The 13,417-nt window shown below is 34.5% G+C and overlaps 2 pseudogenes across 2 annotated transcripts; one reads left to right on the forward strand and one right to left on the reverse strand.

Moving 5' to 3' along the window:
* Positions 1-1,360: 1,360 nt before the first annotated feature.
* On the forward strand, positions 1,361-3,566 carry LOC146896634 (uncharacterized; annotated as a pseudogene). The gene is made up of 7 exons (XR_015021824.1): positions 1,361-1,470; positions 1,554-2,110; positions 2,202-2,444; positions 2,650-2,740; positions 2,828-2,920; positions 3,009-3,078; positions 3,214-3,566. The product of XR_015021824.1 is annotated as an uncharacterized LOC146896634 (transcript).
* Positions 3,567-5,087: 1,521 nt separating this feature from the next.
* On the reverse strand, positions 5,088-12,858 carry LOC146896635 (disease resistance protein RUN1-like; annotated as a pseudogene). Its single transcript, XR_015023298.1, has 7 exons — positions 12,063-12,858; positions 10,850-11,951; positions 10,342-10,617; positions 9,454-10,230; positions 7,535-7,747; positions 6,986-7,007; positions 5,088-5,788 (listed from the first exon to the last, which is right to left on the reverse strand). The product of XR_015023298.1 is annotated as a disease resistance protein RUN1-like (transcript).
* Between the last annotated feature and the right edge of the window lie 559 nt (positions 12,859-13,417).

A 13,417-nucleotide genomic window follows, 5' to 3' on the forward strand; every position in this document is an offset into this window, starting at 1 on the left:
ACAAAACAAAAAGTATAAACTTATGTCACTCGATATGTTCCAATTTACAAATCGGTACTGAAGAGGTGAACTTGATAAAAAGTTTACAACTTCTCGAACCAAGAATGTGATTGTGCATGTCTTTATTGCAAAGTGGAATAAAATATGCCTGCTTTTATTTGTTGTTATTTCTGTATTTTCTTATTATATTTTTGAAAAATGTAGGCAACTCTAGCTCGTATGCCGCAAAACGAACTTCTGGAATAGCCGTTAATATAGGTTTTCAAGTGACATCAATAGTTCCAAGTATGCCCTACTGTTTTCTTTTCTCTTGCTGTTTCTCTCGTTTGAATATAATTTTGAATTTTTGCATAATAATAAATTTAATTCATAAGGTATCTCAATATGTTGTCTAAGTGTGGTACAACGTTGATGTTGGCCTAAGAATGCAATATTGTGATTATAATTTATACAACGTTGCGGTATGAGACATGATCACTATATTATAATTTATTTAAGGGACATGATCACTATTATTATTATTATTATTTCTACAAAAGGGTGTGTACTCGTATCATTGGATAATATTCTTAATCTCCTTGGAGGGTAAAATTTGTGCAACCTATATCATTTTTAATGCATGTCAAATTGGAATCTATTACTCGATGTAGCCGATACAATTTTGACTAACTCTTGTTTGTTTTAAGCATTAATTTTTTTGTCTATCGTTGATCCAATTTGTATTTTGAGTTCGCTATATGCGTTTTTATATAAACTTTTCTGTGGTAACTTCCTTGTGAAGCTTGAGCAATCTTGCTTGGATAGTTCTATTTCTATGGCCTAACTTTTGCGATTGTTCTCATTCTATTTTTGTTGGACTCTTGTAGATATTTTGATGTGAAAAGCAGGTTGCTGATTAGTTTTATAACATATTTTGTGCTGCAATTTTTTAGGTACGAGATCAGATCCACCAAGCGGGGTATCACGTAGATGCCGATACAACCGACAGAAGATTCGAAGAAGGTATCTCATACCTTTAGAACCAATAAATTTTTATTTAGTACTTCATGCAATTCATTCACGGGAGAATTGTGCTGTCACGGTTTTGATCTATCGCTTATTGAAAATTTGCTAGTTAATTATGTTTGAATATTGAGAAACCCATGGTTTCGCAAGTGTTCAAATATAAATTGGCTTATGGCCAAAGCAAATTTTATATCAAGCGTGTTCCTCCTTCTCTATGCTGTATTTTTCTTATTATTTTGAATCTAGTGTTGGTATTTGTTCAGGTTAATCTCCCATTTTTTAGTAAAATAAATGAGAAGATATGCCGTGCGTATAGGAAGTTCGTCAAATTTCGTAAAACGTAATGCCGTACCAGGTTCTATGATTTTGACGTGTCAATGTTAATACATACTTTCCTTCTATGATTTTTAACCATTAATACCATTGTTATATGCAACTAGTTCTATGATTAACATGTCTATAAAGGTATGTTTGAATATAGTTCTTTAAATTTAGCATTATAATTATTCAAATCATTTGTTACCGATTTCTTTAATTTACATATACAGCAATGCCAAAGTCCAGGAGGTTAAAGAATTTCCTTAAAGTATCAAATGAGAGCTCTTCACATGGTGCATCTTTCCCCAATCTAACTTCCTCACGACATCCACAAGAAGAGGTTGCAAGTTCACATCGTGGAACAAAGGTATCAGTTCAGCCACACAATCAAACATCCTTGCAATCTACACAACAAAGGGTTGCACGCTCTACATGGGTTGCACGCACTACACAGTTGTATCCGCATCCAATGATCAAACTCAAGCTCCACATGCATCACAAAATGAATCCCCTACACTAGTTGCTGCAAGTATATCGTCTCAAATACCAAATCAAACACGCTTGCAACGTGAAGCTAATGCACCCGTTCAGCCTCCCAATCAAACTTCCTCACAACATGAAGCTAATGTACCAGTTCAGCCAACCAATCTAACTTCCTCACAACATGAAGCTAATGTACCAGTTCAGCCACCCAATCTAACGTCGCAATCTGCGCAACCAATGGCCACACGTCCTCGACGTAGAGTTGGACGAGAATCTACCCATTATTGGTCCGTAGATGCACTAGGTATGCTTATATATCGATATAAATTGATTTAGTCTTGTGTTGTCTCTTGTTTACATATTTTTTTAATAACATAACATTCATATCTCAACAGATGAAGAGAATGATGCAATTCGAAAACTCCATTTGTCGGTTAAGGACATCAATAACTTGCCCGATGGATTGCGAGTCATTGTGGATTTTGATGAAAAACATACACCTATTGGAGAGGCTGCAGTTTTCTTTACGGAGTATGTGGATTAGTAGCAACACATAGTCCCTTTTTCCCTATAAGTTTGGATAAGTGGTCGATATGCCGGCTAATTATTTTGAGACACAATGGAAGGAACTCTTTGAGGTAAAATAAGTTTAGCTCTACTTATGTTTTTTATAGTTTGTCTTTGTAAAATTGTAATTAACTAACATTCTTGTTATTTGAAGCGTCGATTCTGTTTCAATGAAGTTGAAGATCTAGCTAAAAGATATATTGAGGGTTCAATTGGTAAAAATTGGAGAGAGTATAGACTTAAACTATTTGATGATAACTTTGATCCAACTTTGAGCAAGAATGAAATTGTCAACAATAAACCTAAGATCGTTCCCTTGGACCATTGGGTGAAATTTGTTGAATATCGCTTGAAACCCGAGACTATGGTATACTTCATTTTTCATTATATATTGAATTTTTTTTAAATAATCAGTTGTTAAATCATAGAAAGTAATATACTCTCACTTGTATAGGAAATGTGCAAGCGAAACAAAGAAGCGAGAAAGAAACAGATTTTTAATCATACGTGCGGCGCCATGACTTTCGCGAGGAAAAGACATATACCGGTATGTTTGTCTACTACTATATGTAGCTAATTCATTGTTTAAGTGGACTATTAAGTTATTTGATTCATAATTATACTTTTTGTTCTAGACTCTTGAGGCCGGTAAGCCTGTCGCCGGGTCCAATGTGGGATATGACCCACAAAAATGCGAGATGGGAAGTATGTGAATGAAGAAGCTCGAAGATAGGGGTAAATTGATAATCTACCTCCCAATTTATTTTAAATTTATGTTCATTGTTTTAGAATTGAACGAAATGAATGTTATTCATTGGTTATTTATTATTTGGTTTGTAGGAGAAAATTTGCAATCATATAGCCGAAAACCCCGATGCTTATTCGAAATTTCTCCAAATGATATTGTTGGCAAGATATTTGGAAAAGAGCATTCTGGCCGTGTTCGAGGAATGGGCATGGGAGTGGTTCCGACTATTGCTTTTAAGCATACTACCACACGACTTAGCGGTATGGAGTTTGGTTCTTCCCGTGGTAGTACTTCAAGCGGCAATTCCGCATTGGTGAACCAAAAACTTGCAACTATGGAGGCTCAAATCACAGCACTTCTTGGCTACGTTAAAGCGAAGGAAGGTGGTTCATCGCCTCCGCAGTTAGCCGCTGCCTTATTTCCCAATGATACACAACAGGTATAACAACTACTCAATGCATTTATGATTTTGTGCATGTGTCTTTCCGGAGTAGTACCGGCGCTACATTAAGCTTTGTAAGCATTGATATTATTTGATGATATTTTACAAAATGGATCTGAATGCTATTAGGCTAATGAAATCAATATCCGCTAATTTTTTTTATCAATTAAATGCATTTCTCTAAGTTTTTCATCATCAATCTTTATATTCATCAATTATGAAAAATTGATTTTGGATAATACTGTCTTTCAAACTTTTACTTTGATAATAACTTTTACTTTGCTTAGGTTGTTGAATTGACAATAATATCTTGCTTAATATGAGTTAACAATTATAATATTTTTTGCGTGCATCAAATGTAGGAAGTGAATCTCCAACACCTAATGACATATCTAGATCATCAGATGAAAGCAATGCACGTGGAGCATGAGAGTCCTAATTTTAGTGACAAAGCATTGTGTAGTCATTTTCATGTTTTGAAACTTGTTATTTTGAGAATAGCTAAAGATGGTAGCAATGGTTCGTGTAGCTTTATGTTTGGAGACTTGTTTATTTTGAGACTTGTTTATTTTGAGAATTGGCTTATTTTGAGAATGGGTATTTGTATCAAACTCCACTTGAGTTGAATTATAACTATATCAATGACAATGTTCAAAATTTGTTTGTCCTTTAATTTTGTTCAAAAAATAGAAATGTACAATTATATATTCCTATGAAATAATAATATTATAAATAAAATAATTTCAATTTTCCGAGCATTGTGGCATTTTATATGTCAATTGTGGCAGCTAAATAATTAAATATCGAAGTAAATTGGCGAGTTGGACATGCCACTACATGCATAGGTCTCGGGAGTAATTTACGGCGGTTAAAACCGCCGGTACTTTCGCATATTACGGCGGTCAAAAATGCCGAAACACCTATTGGCTTTGACACAATAATGTAAATAATGGCGTTTGAAACTGCCGTTATATACAATTAAATAACCGCCACTTTAAACTAAGTATAAAACGGCGGTCAACATGGCGGCTACGTAAAATCGCCGCTTTAAACATTGTGGCAGTGCAAAATTTCGGCATTTTTTAAAACGCCACAATTGTACATAGTGGCGGCTAAAACCGCCGGAACATACAATTTTTAGCCGCCGGAAAACACGCGTTTTTTTGTAGTGAAAATGGCTTGTTTTCATAATTGAAGTGTGTATTTGTGTGTGTGTGTGTGTGTGTGTGTGTGTGTGTGTTTGTATAGCAAGGACTAATGACTTATAGTTATTAAATTTTATCTAAGGCCACTTGTTAAGAAGTCCAAAAATGAAATTTTATAGCATTCAACACCTTAAAATTTTAGAAATTGACTTTTTCTACATAAAATTTATCATTTATTTTCTATTTTGACTTCTTAACTAGTGCCATAGGCCACTTGTTAGCACGGCCCTTTGAGTTTTTACTTCTTACACACAATTTTTCATATTTACAGAAAGGATCCTAGTAAAATAATTTTTTTTAAATGAAACATACCAAAAAATAAAGGCCAAATGAGATGAATTTAATTATTGAAAATGAAATATTTTCATTCAAACAACCAATTCTCCTAGATAAATTTTAAAATACTACTATCAAATGCAAAACAATTTTTAACCTTCTGCTGACACCATTCACCAAAGCCCCTTTCTCATCAGCAATCTTTGATTGATTCAGACTTTTCACGTCTCTTTTACTTGCTTTGTCCATGTCCCATTGATACCTCCTAGGACCACCTTTGAACTTAGCATCAACATCATACTTCAAATCATATTTCTCATGAGCATTAGTTGATGACTCAATTTCCATAGTAACTGAGTGGTTATATATAACATAGGCAGCTGTCTCCTTAACAATTAACTCATGCCCAAAAGCTACAAATATCTCCACATTGTCACTAGGTCCTAGATTTGATGTTATGTTCTTCCAATCTTCATCATTGAACGACATTATTGTATCTCGCTTGTATATGTGAACAGTGAATTTTGTATAATTAATTATCAAAACACTAGCGAGACATTCAGTTACCATGTTTTCAGATATTGTTGATGAATAAACAACACATAAAGTTATTCCCTTTATGCAGTGATCACTATCCTCGGGCACTTGAAAACGTACAGAAGGTCCTTCACCTGTGTAGGCTAACCAAGAAGGATAGTTGTCCCCCGGAAGGAAAAATTCACCAGAATCATTGGTTGTTAATCCCTGTATCAAGAGCGCATATGTTGTAATATTCAAATGGACATTTTGTGAATGTCAACCCAAATGCCAAAAGGTTAATATGTTTAAGAAAATAACAGTCTACTGATTCCAATATTATAGGATTAAATATAAAGTGCACAAGTTCCAATATAAATTTACTATTTTTGACTTCTTAAACAATGCAAGTTTGCAGATGATATAAAAACAATAATAAAATCAAGCATATTGAAATTGACCGTCTTTCTCCCCAAAATTTTAAATTAGGATCTATGGGTGTGTCAGCTGGTCGACAACCACTCACTCATGTTTCTCTCAATGAATCGAGAATGTAATTTTTTTGTGAAACCACAATCCCATTCTTCTGTCGAGCAACCTCCATAATCCATACTAAGAAAATATATCAAGGATCCTAAGTCCTTAATTTTAAGGTCTGCAGCAAGTCTCTTTTACTCTTCTCATTTCAGTTGTATCATCTTCAGTGAGGACAATATCATAAACATAAACAATTAAGGCAACAAATTTCCCTTCAAAGGGGAGTTTGGTGAATAAAGTTGGGCCAGCTTGTCCTCGAATGTATCATTGGTTCTTCATTGACTAAGTGAACCTTTCAAACTAAGCTCTCAGAAAATGCTTTAAGCCATAATAAAAGACTTCTACAATTTGCATACATTCTATCCTAATTTGTCTTTAAAGACACATATTTCTTCTTCTAGATCACTATTGTGGAAGGCATTTTTAACATCCAACTGATTTAGTGGCATGAGATAAAAGTAGTCTTCTAGTGTTCAATTTTGCAACACGAGCAAATGTCTCTGAGGAGTCTATGTCATAGGTATGAGTGAAATCCTTAGTCACCAAACGAGCCTTATATCTTTCATCTAACTTGTCTGAATTATACTTCAAAGTAAACACCCACTTATATCCCACGATCTTCTAGCCATTTGGTAGTGTCATAACACTCCAAGTTTAGTCCTTTTCAAGAGCTCTCATCTCCTCAAGCACAACTTCCCTCCACTTTGAAGCTTCTAGAGCATATTGTACATTCTTTAGAAATCTCTACATTAGGCAAATGGGAGGTGAAAGCAGAAAACAATGAAGAAAAGTTTGAATATGATGTAAAATTGGACATAGGGTTCTTAGTGCAAGATCTAACAGGTTTTCTAATGGCTATGAGATCATCTAGATCAGGATACCGATTACAACTCTCAAAAACAGAAATAGACTTACCTTTACTTTTTTAGGAGGTTCATTCTCCACCGGTTTAGATTCATGGAATCGTGGAGATGTGGACTCATCCCATTCTTTATGGTTCTTCCTCACAAAAACCTTCCCTTTCCAAGTCGCATTTCCTACTTCATACCTGTTTTCTTTTGACGATTCATCATTTTGTGGCATTTCAAGTTCATCATTACTATCATCTTCAAGATTCTCATTGTTTTCTTCATGAAAAAATGCAGGCACAAATTCACCAAATTCCTTACCCTTAGAACTTTGTGATATAGGCAAATTATTATAAAAATGTATGTCCTTAAATAGTTTGAAAACAAATCATAAAAAAGGTTTGTTTTCAAAGAATGTAGGCACAAATTCACCAAATTCCTTACCCGTCGAACTTTGTGATATAGGCAAATCTTTCTTAGAAATGTATGGCTTTCGCTTGAGTAGAAGCAAGACATGGTATATGGAATGTAAATTTAGCAAGAAGCAAAACGTTTCTAGCGTATAGGTGAAAGTTGGAGATCATACCACAAATTACACGGTTTAAATATCTTGGGTCTATAGCACAAAACGATGGAGAAATAGAAGCAGATGTAAACCATCAAATCCAAGCTGGTGAGCCGATCTGCAACCACCATGGCTGGTTGAAACCACCACAATGTGAGTTGTGGTGAGCCGATCTGCCTTGTCCCATAATCTCACACCAAAGTGCCTAGCTAACGCACCGTAAGATGCTGATCTCAGCTGCAGCATATTTCAAATCCAGCTGCCACTTCAGCCTAGTGTGGTGGCACATGACACGATGTTTCTGGGCCATTTTTTTCTGTGTTGCCAGCGCCTCTACCTCCTCTTCTAGGATATGTTGTTGTTTGGTTATGCTTTGACTCTGAGACATGACTTACTATTATCACAATTGCATTGCACCATATTCATATGTTCTCATTATGTAATTCTTTTCTCAACATTGAATCATATCACTATATCAGTTGCTTATATTCCCACAACGATCATTTGGTTGTGACCCTTTTCCCATAAATGAATCATATTAGCGGTGACTTTTTTTTTCCTGTTGATGGTCATTTTGATGGTGACTTTTGTTGGTTATCCTTCATGCTAGCCCAACACTTCGTCTAACTTCAGCCTTCCTCCTTTTATTTAACATAAACCAATAACTTCAATGGGTTAACGCACACATTCTCATGTCGGTCTACTTGCCTTTCATATCCTTTTATGATCCCCACTTAGAAAAAAGTTAGACCATCTCTATCCATAAGACCGAACTGTAATAATTACATCATTCAATTTCTACAAGGGTTTTGCTATCTAAACTTGGAAATGGGGGCATCCTCTATTATAGTTGCATAGCGTTCTTTGTATTGTGCCCTTTAATTACTACTGGCTCTACCACACAGCCATATGCTTTATTTGCTGCAAGTGCATCTTCAGACAATTTGTCCTGTTTCCTTAGTCATCCCAACTCACTCACCCTCCATCTATTGCATTCTAAAGCTGGTTTGGATTTAGTATCACGAAGGGAAGCATTTTATAAATTTTATTGTAGTTCTAGAATATTTTCGGAAAGCACTGGAGTTCTATTTCTTCTAGTTGTTGTACTAAAGACAAATTTTGGAATTGATTCATAGTGATCTTTAGATCTCCATCATTGTTTCTGTTTTTGCTTTTCTTTATTAAACTTTTTATATCCTTTATTGATTATTATTGGTCTGCCTGATTTTATGTGATAGGTGATAAATTCCAAGATTTTCCTGGCTTACGACACTTTAAATCACATGTTGATATACAGATTAATCATTTCCCTGTTGAAGTATATTTTCTCACAAGACTGTATATTCTATTTTGTTACATCTTGGTATAATTCATAGATTTCTCATGTCTTTCCTGCTTAAAAACTCATAGCTTTCACAATAACAAATGTAATAGTTTATCTTTGTATACAATTCCTCCAACAGTTCTAAAATTGTATTGCTCTACCGAGACATCAATCAGAAGCTTAGAGAATCCCACTATTTATTTTTTCCTGTTATGCATTCTCTTTAAAACAATAGGAACTGTACAGTTGTCAGTAATCTAATTACCTTGTTTGCTTCACATAGTTGATTCTAGAAAGTAAATCACTATTTCCTAAATATAAATAATAATAATAATAATATACTAACATTCAGTGTGGGTTCCTACGAACATTGAGAGTAAAGAACAACAGGAATTAACAGTTTAATTACTCACTAGTTATAAAGAACAATCTAGCAACCTAGTTCTTTATGATGGTAGTTATATTATGTCTATAAGTTTATAACACTAACAAAGAATTTATTAGGTGACACCTAATCTAAAGTAAAGCATTGGTGGGTGTGTGTCTATGCTACATTATGTGGCGCTTAAGATTTAACATATAATAAAGGTTACAAAAGCTAAGAGGATAGGGAAGGAACCTGTGATATGCTTTTGCTAAGAGTATCAATGACTGTGTGGAAATTTCCCATTCCAATCAAAATTGATCTCAAAGAAGGATTTGAGATTTGAGATGCATGTGATGTTTCCACTTTGCTAAAACTAATATCATATTGATCATCAAGAATTCCTCGTAGTTCTTGAGTAAGTTGAATCTCCGAGCGGAATTGTACCCCAATAATTCTAAGCTGTAAAAGGATGCTATCAATTGGTGATAGAAAGACCGAGTTATTTTGATGTACATCGTGAGAAGCTAGACAATAGTATGTAATGTTCCTAAACGGGGAAATACAGGGTAGAGAATTCAGTGTTGGTGACATCCAAGACCTAATGAGAGATTGAAAAACATCATGTGATAATCCTTCATATCCACATAGGGATATATATCTGATGCTTTTTGATCTTACTATTGAAAAAGGCACTTCTTTAACAGCTGTATTATTTGCAATTAGTGTTGTCAAGGATTCCATCTGCACCATGTCTTCTTCCAACTGGTCAATCTTTGAACAACCAGAAAGGATGAGTGTGCTCAAAGATTTTAGTTGATAGATACTCTTTGGAAGATTGCTAAGACCTATACAGTCCTTCAAATTTAACATAAGAAGTTTATTGAGATCTCCAATGGATGGGTGTACCTCAGACAAACTTGGACAATCCTTCATAATGAGCTTTTCAAGATTTGGTAATTTTGAAAAATCCGGGGAGCTTGTCAAGTATCTCGAATGACTTAGATTGAGAATTTTTAGATTCACTAGCAACTGCAAGAAGATATTCAAACTGAAAATTAGAGAAAAATGGAAAATGAAAGGGTCTAAATAATTATAATTGTGATTAACTTTTAGATTCAAAAGAAAATGTTAATATTATACCTTGGTTTTATTCCATACTTGTTTAATGTTGCTGTGTTTTAATTCAAAAACAACTAGATTTCCTTGATGAAAGTCATCAGGTATATAGTTGAAGGTAAATCCTTGCCAATGGACCCATCTGAGTTCTTTAGAAAGGTTTTCATAATCTCCATTGAGGTCAACACAATCAAGTTGTAGAAGTCTGAGTTGGTTCATCTTCTTGAAAGAATCCGCACTGAAGCAAACTTTGCCAGTTCTTTCCGACTTCAAAACCAATCCCTCTACAGTTTCTGTTCCCTACATATAAGGAAAACATAAAAGTAATGGCCCATTACTAATGGGAAACCTTTTTCTTTTGCTAGAAACAAAGTGATGCATAAAGCTCAAATATCGCAACCTAAGCACACTTGTCATAAACATGACAAGTAAAAACAGTACATAAACAAATAAAGAATCTTATTTTTTGGAGAAATCAAATAAAGAGTCTTAAGATCTTGACAAGATGATGGACGGTGATTAAAGTTCTTACAGAATTTGTGGTCAAAACATCATGTACATCCTCATGAAACCACAATCGACTGCGTTTCCCTGGTTCTTTTGCTGAACTTTCACGAACAATTTCTCTTCCCATGTCTCTTATTAAATCGTGCATTTGAAGCTTGTTATAATTGTCAACTTTTAGGAGGCTCTGCTCTACGAGGACCGTTATTCCAGTGTCAGCATAAAGTCCACAGCCATTAAGTATCTCTGTAACATAGGCACTGTCCTTACCAATAAAGAAACAACATATGTCAAGAAATATATCCTTTACCATATCATCCTTTAAACCATCATAGCTTATTCTCAGTTTTTCTTGGATTTGATGGTTGGGAATTGTCTTTGGTTTTGAGAATACACTTATCCAATCTTCTTCTGTCATCTGATTTAAGTAAGAACCAATGACTTCAAGAGCTAGTGGTAATCCTCCACAATAAGCAACTACACTCTTTGAGAATTCACTGAACTCTTTAACTGGACTAGGTTCTCTAAAAGCATGCCAACTGAAAAGCTCAAGGGACTCATTTTCATCCATTTCCTTCATTTTACACATATAGTCAACCTTAAATAAATCAAGTAGGTGTGCATCTCTAGTTGTAATAATCAATAAACTTCCTAGACCAAAGAATTCAGGATTTGCACATAGGGCTTTTAACTGTTCAAATGTGGTCACATCATCAAGTACAACGAATACCTTTTTCCCCCGGAATCTTTCATTGATCATCATTTGCCCCTCTGCAATGTTATATACCTTCTCATTTGTTTTCATGACATCGGAAAGAAGTTGTTGTTGTAAATGAATAATCCCTCTATCATTTTTTTTACAAACTTCTCTAATATTTTCAATGAAACTTGCATGCATAAATTTCAAATTAATTTGATTGAAGATAGCTTTGGCTGTTGTTGTTTTCCCCGACCCACCCATTCCCCAGATCCCTATCAAACAAACTTTGCTTGATTGATTTTGAATAAACTGAATCACTTGTTGCACCCGGGACTCCAATCCAACTGGAAATTCGGTAATAGACAATAATCTGCGGTTTAGCTTTCTCAAAACGTCCTGAACAATTAACTCCGCTAGTTCAGCTTCATTCCTTGGATGGTAATAATAATTATAAAACACACAGTGAGCGTGTATATTAGGAAAGACTACAAGGTAAATAAAAAATAAAAAAAACTCAACAAACTATAAAATGTTGCTTTACCTGAAAATGGTGGCATTCCAACCAGGAATATTAACAGCTTCTGCTAGTGCATTCCTCCAGGAACTTATTCTTCTCCAACTAGACACCACATCTTCTATCTCTCCCTTCCTTGAGATTCTTTTTGCAGTATCTCTCAGCACTTGTCCAAAAGCACCCTTCTCATGGCGCACAACCAACGGATCAACATCATAAAACACAGGAACAACCAGTTGGCCATCACTTATGTGGCACTCCATGACATTTTGCAGCACGTCAAGACACCGACTAGATTCAGTGTAGTTTTTGGAGAAAACAATGATTGATACACTTGACGTTTCAATTGCTGCCAATAGTCCTGGTCCCAGCTCGGTTCCGGTGTGAAGCTGACCGCCGTCGATGTAAGTGGTGATTCTGGCTTTTCTGAGGGCAGCAACTAGATGAGATATGAAACTCTTGCCAATGTCTTCTCCTCTGAAACTGATGAACACATCGTAGAACCATCGATGGTCGAAGTTTAAGGATGAACAAGAAGAATAAGAGTAAGAATAAGAATAAGAAGAAGAAGAATCATCATCATCATCCATTGACATTGATTTGATTTGATTCGAGTGGATGCAAGGAATTGAAGTCAGCGCTTAGAACACTCTTCAACAAATAATCACTTCTTTTTTAGTTGAATGAATTTGTATCCATTACGTATCTACGGTGGCATTCACCACGTGCAAGTGGCATAATTTTCCTAAGGTGGACAAATGATCAATCAATCCATGGATTCAAATAATGGATAAGTATTGAATGGTACACAACATTTTCTTCTAACTATGTCCACATGCTTAACCCTTCAAAGATAAGTACCATTATTGGATTCCAATGTTTCTACATACGTATCAAGTCCAGATACTCTAAAATAGAGACGTACAAGTATCAGATATCGATATGCTGCGATGCTCACAAATACATACACATGGAGTATCAAAATTAATTATTTTAATTTGAAATATATGTTTCATTGAATACTTATAAGATACTCAACCAATACAAATAAGATATTTCACATAGATGAATCCTTAAAAAAAATGATCGGTAAAAAAGTGAGATTTTGTCGTAAAAAATTCATTGAAGATATATATGATTTCATTTAAGATATGAATCATTATAATTGTTTTTCAATTAACCAAATTTTAAAAATTGGTGGATAAAAGTAACGAGAGAAAGGATATTCAATCAATTGACATTAAACAAACTTTGTTTTGAGTTCTTTTATTGATGCATCTGTTGATATCTTAATATATGAATGAAAATAGAATATAATTTATACAAAAACTTAACATTTTTTATTTTGATCACATGTATTATTTTTTGTAAATTGTGACTTT

This window comes from Medicago sativa, chromosome 8, assembly GCF_051527215.1.
Source record: "Medicago sativa cultivar Bolivia chromosome 8, Bolivia_mono, whole genome shotgun sequence".
NCBI lineage: Eukaryota > Viridiplantae > Streptophyta > Magnoliopsida > Fabales > Fabaceae > Medicago > Medicago sativa.